The sequence below is a fragment of the Mastomys coucha genome, unplaced genomic scaffold (assembly GCF_008632895.1).
Source record: "Mastomys coucha isolate ucsf_1 unplaced genomic scaffold, UCSF_Mcou_1 pScaffold8, whole genome shotgun sequence".
NCBI classification, from domain to species: domain Eukaryota; kingdom Metazoa; phylum Chordata; class Mammalia; order Rodentia; family Muridae; genus Mastomys; species Mastomys coucha.
This window is the reverse complement of record NW_022196914.1, coordinates 47,220,752-47,228,628: the sequence shown is the minus strand read 5'-3', so window position 1 is coordinate 47,228,628 and position 7,877 is coordinate 47,220,752. Positions and strand designations below refer to the sequence as shown.

Sequence of the window (7,877 nt, the reverse complement as noted above, 5' to 3'; positions counted from 1 at the left end):
TGCCTACCAAGTGCTGGGATTAAAGGCATGTGCCACCACAGCCCAGCCTAGTTCCAATGTGTTTTAACTGATTCTGCCTCCAGTCGATGTCTCCCTGCCACCCTGGTCACGTGGGATGGAGGGCAGGAGTTGGTTAGGGGTAAGTTGCTTTTGACTTTGATAGAAATTGCTTCTAAAAAATCACCCATAGACAGTATATAGAAGGACCACAGTCATGATAGGGGCAGAAGAATTGTAAATGAAGGGAAATGTGATAATAAAAAATGGTTTAATTTTATACTGAAGTATAATCTCTTGATTGTAGCCAACGTTTTCATTTTCGTAGAAGAAAATAAAGAATTTCATATATAAAGAATTGTAAAGTGAGATATTTTTTCATAAACCTAGTAATAAATAAACCATCAAGAAAAGATTAGTTTGCAAGATAAAGTTCTGTTATCAATTGTAAAAACAAAACATAGACTTAGAACAGCCTATAGAGAAGAGAAAATATGAGAATAATTCATTTTTGAAAAGTGGAAGAAAAACAGGTACTAATATTTTATATTTTGATTAAGTAGTTTTGCTTTATTGTAATGACCTTACAAATAAAACCACCCTGAAAGGAAACTGAGAAAAGGGATAACATTTGAAATGTAAATGAAGAAAATATCCAATAAAAGAAAATTTTAAAAAAGTACATGATGTTAGGATAATTCTAAAAATTACAGTGTTGAGTGAGGTACAGGGGCTAGAGTATTTTCTATTACCATGTCTTCTTCTTTCTGAGATTTTCCATGGTTTGAACTTGTTTAGCATTTGTGTATGCTGTTATAGTCTATGAGTTCATATGTGTCTCTTCCTTGTCATGTCTGTGTCTGAAAAATGTTATCTCCTTAAAATTGTCGACCACCACTGGATCTTCCAATCTTTCCATCCCAACTTCCATATAGATCTATAAGCCTTGAGGGGAAAAGAGTGGTAAGGACATCCAGTTCAAAGGTGAGTCTTCTCAAAGTTTCTCCCTCAATAAATGTTGTCTACTTTTGAGTCTTGGTGTTAATTACCGTCTACTATAAGAAGAACCTTTGTTAGATTTTATTTGATCAATATAAAGATCTATGAGTATGACAATATCAATAGGAGTCATTTTGCTGCTATGCTCCTCTACCAGAAAAATAGTAGTATGTCTTTTTCTAGAATTATGATTGACCTAGTCTCAAGTTCTTGGCTAGTTTAATAGTGGCATGCATGGTTTCCATATCATGGGGTGGCCATTATGTCTAATCAGAAACAGGTTGGTTACTCCCTTAATATTGATGACAATATTTCACAAGTGAGGATATGTTGTTTGCAGGTCATTATTACACTTTATGAGGTTTATAACTAAATCATAGCCAATACAACTGACAATAATCTGTAATGTTGAAAGATATCTATAGAATCCCTTTGGGCCATGACTCAAAAGGATGTAAATCATTCAAGGTATTCAGGATTTTGTTTATTAGGATATGATGTGTGTTTGGGGTTGTGTCCTCCACTATAGGTTGATTCCATTTAAATTACCTTTATGTTTGTGTATATTTTAAGAAGATTTTAGAAAGTAGTATATTCAAATTCATAATATCTTTTAGTTTTCATACCCATAAGCCACCCTCTAATTTGCTCTCCCTTCCACATCATCTTCAAACCTCCCTTCCTAATTTCCCCTTTATAACAGTGTATAACATATTCACTTTCTTAGAATGTCCACTTTTTCCTCTGGTCTCCTATAAGGTAACTAATGTAGGTAACTATTCTAAATAAACTACATATATAAAAAGCAAAAATACTCACACTCACATAAAAGAGAAAACATAAAATATATGTACTTAGGTGTCAGATTTATTAAATAGGGATGATTATTTCTCACTCCATATATTTACCTGAAAATGTAATTTTGTTTAATAGATTAATAATGTTTATTACCATTATGTATCATTATGCATTTGTCAGTAGGTCAATATATTAGATGTTTCCAGTTTCTGGATATTATAAATAAACATGGGTGAGCAAGAATCTCAGTAGTAATAAGTAGTAAGATATAAAGACCTGGGGTGTAGGCCTGCTTAATAGTGATACAGCTGGCTCTTATGATAGACCTACTTTCATTGCAACAGTATTGATTTATTTTGTGACTGTACCAACTTTTCTCTAACCAGCAATGAGTACATTTTCATATTTTTCCATATCCTCTCTAGCATATTCTGTCATTTGTTTTATTAATGTTTTCCTCTGGGACTACCGGTTAAGATGAAATCTCAAAGCAATTTTCATATGCTTCTCCCTTGTAGGTAAGAATATTGAAGTGTTTGTCATCTATTCATGCTTCATCTTTTAAGTGCTTTTTCTGTAATTTTTGTCCCACTTTAGTTGGTTTATTTAATTTATTAGTATTATTATATTTTAGTTCTTGGATACTCTGTACTTAGCAGATATGTAATTTCTAAAGATATTTCCCACTTTATAAGATATCTTTTTTGTGGTAATAATATTGTCCTTTACTATATACAACATTTTACTCTTATGAAGTCTTCTTATTAATTGTTGGTTTTAATTCATATACAATTAGCATCCTGTTTAAAAAAATCCTCTCCTGGGTCAACAAATTTGAGCCTACTCTTTCTCTCTTATAGATTCTGGTTAAAAATTGTTTGATATAACTTCTTACTAAGCAGAATTTTGTGCAAGATGAAAGATATGGACAAAGTTTCATTCTTCTATATATAGTCAGGCAGTTTGATCAATGCCATTCATTGAAGATGCTGTGTTTGCATCACTATACATTTTTGGTTTCCTTATAACATACTTGGTGTTTGTAGCTATGTGGAATTATGTATAATATTCAGTTCTCATTTCCTGATTAATGTCTGTATTTATGCTAAAATCATATTGTTATTAGATAGTTTCTTTATTTACATGTCATATGATATCTCCTTTCTCAATTTCCCCTCTGAAAAAAAAATAAAGAAAAAAAAAACCTGTTCCCTTCCCTCTCCCCCTGCTCACCAACCTACCCTCTCCTGCTTCCTGCGCCTGGCATTCCCCTACATAGGGCATAGAACCTTCACAGGGCCAAGGGCCTCTCCTGCCCTTGATGACTGACTAGGCCATCCTCTGCTATACATATGCTGCTGGAGCCATTAGTCCCACCAGTTGTACTCTTTGGTTGGTGGTTTAGTCCCTGGGAGCTCAGAGGGTACTAGTTAGTTCATAGTTCATCCTAAGGGGCTACAAGACCTTCAGCTCCTTGGGTCCTTTTTCTAGCTCCTTCATTGGGAACCCTGTACTCAGTCCAATGGATGGCTGTGAGCCTCTACTTCTGTATTAGTTGAGTACTGTCAGAGCTTCTCAGGAGACAGCTATAACAGGTTCCTGTCAGGTAGCACTTGCTGGCATCCACAATTGTGTCTGGATTTGATGATTGAATATGGGAAGAATTCCCAGGTGGAACAGTCTCTGTATTTTCCTTCCTTCAGCCTCTGCTCCAGAGTTAGTCTCTGCAACTCCTTCCATGGATGTTTTGTTCCCCCTTTTAAGAAGGAACAAAGTATCCACATTTCGGCCTTTCTTCTTCTTGAGATTCTTGTGTTTTGTGGACTGTACTTTGCTTATTCAGATCTTCCAGGCTAATATCCACATATTAGAGAGTGCATACCATATGTGTTCTTTTGTGACTGGGTTACCTCACTCAGGATGATAATCTCCAGATCCATTCATTTTCCTAAGAATTTCATAAATTCATTGTTTTTAATATCTGAGTAGTATTCCATTGTGTAGATGTACCACATTTTCTGTATCCATTTCTCTGTTGAGGGAATCTGGGTTGTTTCCAGTTTCTGGCTATTATAAATAAGGTTGCTATGAACATAGTGGAGCATGTGTCCTTATTCCATGTTGGAGCACCTTCTGAGTATATTCCCAGGAGTGGTATAGCTGGGTCCTCTGGTAGTACTATGTCCAATTTCTGTAGGAACCACCAAACTGATTTCCTGAGTGGTTGTACCAACTTGCAATCCTACCAGCAATGAAGTATTGCTTCTATTTCTATGGTGCTGAAGAACAAATTGGATATCTGAGATAGTGATACAACTAATCCATATTTTATTGTTCAGATGGTTTTGGCTATCTATCTATCTATCTATGTATATACATATATATATATGTATATATATACACACATATATATACATATATATGTTTTTTATTTTCATACAAAATTAACAATCATTTTTGTTCATTTCTTTTAAAAATTATGTTAAAGTTTGATGGGGATTACAGTAAATCTGTAGATTGCTTTTTTTCTGATGATCATTTTCACATTATTAATTATACTTATCCATGATCAAGGGAGATCTCTGGAATGACAGTAGAACATTATTGTGTATTTCAGTAAATATGTGACTTAATTTGAACAATATAGTTTTTTACATAACTAATTTTGTCACTTTGAATCAAAGTGAATATTCCAATCAAGTAATGTCATTTATTTTAATTTCCTCTCTTATTGTCTTGAAGTATTTGTTGTAGAGACCCTTTATTTCTTTCTTTAGGTGGGTAATTAATGTTAAACACATTTATCAAGAATATGACCACTGCCACAATTTTGACCCAAATTTGAAGCAAACCTTAATTAAGTAGTGACCAGGATAATAGATTCTGGCCAAATATATTCTGAGGTTCCTAGAAAATGTCAAGTCACATTAAGCAAAGGCTCATAAAGGCAATGCATTTTCTATCAGGTCCAGTCAGGGTTAGGCATATCCCGATATGTCTCCTGTCTATGTACCTTCTACCTACATGTGATCAAAGACATTTGGTGCAGTTGTGAGAAACAAACTTGTTTAGGTGAATACATGGGCCTTTTTATCTCAAAAGAACTCTACCCCCAAGCATTCCACAAAGTTATCTTTCTGTGAGCAAGTAGGACTTAGAGGTTATCTTTGGCCCTTAAAAAAATGAAATATATATATATATTTCCCATGTATGTGTACATATATATACATATAGATATGTATACATATACATATGTACATATATATGGTATATATATGTACATACATATCCCATATACATATATATATATGTATGTTGTGTGTATACATACACATACTAATATATTTATAAAACTTAATTATTTTTTGTTAATTTTAAATCCTGTGTTTACTATATGTAAGAATGTTGAAGTAAATTCTCTAGAGTTTTTTAAATATAAAATTATCTCATTTACCATTACAAATAATCATAATTCTCCTTTTATATGTCATTTTATGGCTTTTTCTTGTCTTTATTGTGAAAATCAATGCTTCAATCACTATATTGCATAAAAACAGAAGAGTGGGCAACATTATCTCATTTCTGATCTTATGGAAAATATTCTATTTAACTATTTTATATAATGTTATCTATAGGTTCATCGTGTATACTGTTTATTATCTTGGCTATACTCTAAGTGTACCGAATGATGTTAGAATTTTTAACATGAAAATATGTTGAACTTCTCAAATGTTTATTAAGTGGAAATACTTATAATTGTGTGGTTGTGTTCTTAAGATTGTTTATATAGCATATTAAAATTGATTAATATATATTACACGAACTTCAACAAATCTAAATTGTGTGGATACTTCAGTCCTTCTTAGAAGGGGAACAAAATACCCACAGGAGGAAATACAGAGACAAAGAGTGGAGCAGAGACTGAAAAAAACAACCATTCAAAGACTGCCCCACCTGCAGGTTCATCCTATATACAGTTATCAAGCTACTGTGGATGCCAAGCACAGCATGCTGACAGGAGCCTGATAAAGCTGTCTCCCAAGAAACTCTACCAGAGCCTGACAAATACAGAAGTAGATGCTTGCAGTCAAGCATTGGACTGAGCATTGGGATCCCAATGGAGGTGTTAGAGAAAGAACTGAAAGAGCTGAAGGGGTTTGTAACTCTATAGGAAGAAAAACAATAACAACCAACCAGACCACCAGAGCACCCAGGGACTAAACCACCAATCCAAAGAGTAAACATGGAAGGACCCATGGCTCCAGGACAATGTATGAAGCAGAGGATGGACTTTTTGGACATCAGTGGGATGATAAGCCCTTGGTCTTGTGAAAGTTTGATGTCCCATTGTAGGGGAATGTCAGGATGGAGAGGCGGGAGTGGGTGAAGGGGTAGCAGAACACTGTCATAGAAGCAGAGTGAGTGGGGATGGGATAGAGAATTTCTGAGGGGAAACGAGGAAAGGGGATAACATTTGAAATGTAAATAAAGAAAATATCTAATTAAAAATCTAAATTAGAATCACAAAAAAATGAGGGAGTAAAAACTCGAAATAAATATCTCTCACTAATAAATGAAGCCTCCAGTGCCAGTAATTGGTCACATATAAATGACAACAGGAGTCCCATGAAAATGTACAAATAATCTGTTGATGTCAAGATTATTGGTTACTCTTGAAAAACTGATAGTGTGACACTCTTGCTAAATAAAAAATTTGTGTATCTCATTTTATCCCTACTGACTAATGTTCATGGTACTCTAAGGTACTCTGAACACCACCAAAGAATAAAGGTAAGCACCAACATAGTAACAAAACTTGTGACCTACAATGATGACTTACCCATAAAACATGTTGGTATTATAGTTGCACAAAAGTTGTGACAATTACCAGGCACTATATGAGTAGAATTAAGGTCCACTCTATGAGACAAAACATATCCCCAACAATGCTCAGGTGCCCAAGAAACTGAGAGCTGAGAGGCAAGAAATCAAGGAGAAAAACAAATACTGATATTCTGATAAAAGATCTAACAATAAAATGGTTCCTAATAACATTTTGGTATACTTGTAGGCCAATCTTCCTCAGCTCTCCTCACAGAAGCTTCATCCTGCAGTAGGTGAGAACAAAGATGACAAAGACCTCTGACTAGAAAACTTGCAGAAATCAACAATAGTGTCTGGATTTGATGATTGAATATGGGAAGAATTCCCAGGTGGAACAGTTTCTGGATTTTCCTTCCTTCAGTCTCTGCTCCATAGTTAATCTCTGTAACTCCTTCCATAGGTATTTTGTTCCCCCTTTAAAGAAGGAATGAAGTATATACATTTTGGTCCTCCTTCTTGAGTTTCTTGTGGTTTGTGGATTGTACTTAGTGTATTCCAATCTTCTGGGCTAATATGCACATATCAGAGAGTGCATACCATGTGTGTTCTTTTGTGATTGGGTTACCTCACTCAGGATGATATTCTCCAGATCTATCCATTTCCCTAAGAATGAATTTATATTGTTTTTAATAGATGAGTAGTACTCCATTGTGTAGATGTATCATATTTTCTGTATCCATTCCTCTATTAAGGGACATCTGGGTTGTTTCCAGTTTCTGGCTATTATTGTGAATGCCAGCAAGTGCTGGCTGACAGGAGCCTGATATAGCTGTCTCCTGAGAGGCTCTGACAGTACCTGACTAATACAGAAGTAGAAGCTCACACCATCCATTGGACTGAGTACAGGGTCCCCAATGAAGGAGCTAGAGAAAGGACCCAAGGAGCTGAAGGTCTTGCAGCCCCTTAGGACGAACAACAATATGAACTAACTAGTACCCTCAGAGCTCTCAGGGACAAAACCACCAACCAAACAGTACACATGGTGGGACTAATAGCTCCATCAACATATGTATAGTAGAGGATGGCCAAGTTCGTCATAAATAGGAGGAGAGGCCCTTGGCCCTGTGAAGGTTCTATGCCCCAGTGTAGGGGAATGCCAGGGCCAGTAAGCAGGAGAGGGTGGATTAGTGAGCAGGGGGAGGGGGAAGGAAGCAGGGATTTTTTTGTTTTTGTTTTTGTTTTATTTTATTTTACTTATT

General features: G+C 35.2%; 1 long non-coding RNA gene across 1 annotated transcript in view; it reads right to left on the bottom strand.

Annotated features, from left to right (window-relative positions):
* Positions 1-7,877, bottom strand: part of LOC116083548 — a 19,183-nt gene that overhangs the window by 1,150 nt on the left and 10,156 nt on the right. The window lies entirely within an intron of this gene.